Source organism: Arachis ipaensis, chromosome B04 (genome assembly GCF_000816755.2).
Source record: "Arachis ipaensis cultivar K30076 chromosome B04, Araip1.1, whole genome shotgun sequence".
Classification (NCBI taxonomy): Eukaryota; Viridiplantae; Streptophyta; class Magnoliopsida; order Fabales; family Fabaceae; genus Arachis; species Arachis ipaensis.
Genome location: NC_029788.2, coordinates 34719457 through 34720048, shown reverse-complemented (window position 1 = coordinate 34720048; position 592 = coordinate 34719457).

The following is a 592-nucleotide window of genomic DNA, read 5'->3' as shown; positions in this document are numbered from 1 at the left end:
TTTTGGAGAGAGAGAGAGAGAGAGAGAGAGAGAGAGAGAGAGAGAGAGAGAGAGAGAGAGAAGATTTGTGCTTTTTATATCATATGATCAGTGACTAAGTGTCACTTAATCAAAGAAGAGGAGGCATGCGTCGCGACACGTGGCGCATTAAGTGCTGCGTGTCGCGATTTTAAGCCGCTGAGTCAGCGAGGTTAATTTTTAAATATCTTGGAAGCTAATTAAGGTAATTGGGCATGGTAAAAACTCAAATAATTATCTCAAGTGGTGGTATTTAATTAGAATAATGATTGGGTAAATTACTAATGTAAATGACATTAGTAAAATCGAGCTTTTTTAAATCTTCTGGACCCAATATCAAGTGACCGTCTTACGTCAAATAAAATTAAATAATAACATAATTTTTAATGTTATATTATTATTCATTTTATTTAAAGATCGTAGAAAAACTTATCATAGACGTTACGTGAACAAAACATAAAACTCGCATACGTGACTTTAACAAAAAAGACAAGATGTTACATTTTACCCTCCTTAAAGAAAATTTTGCCCTCAAAATTTTCTTTACCTGTAAACAGGTGAGGATAGTCTGCTC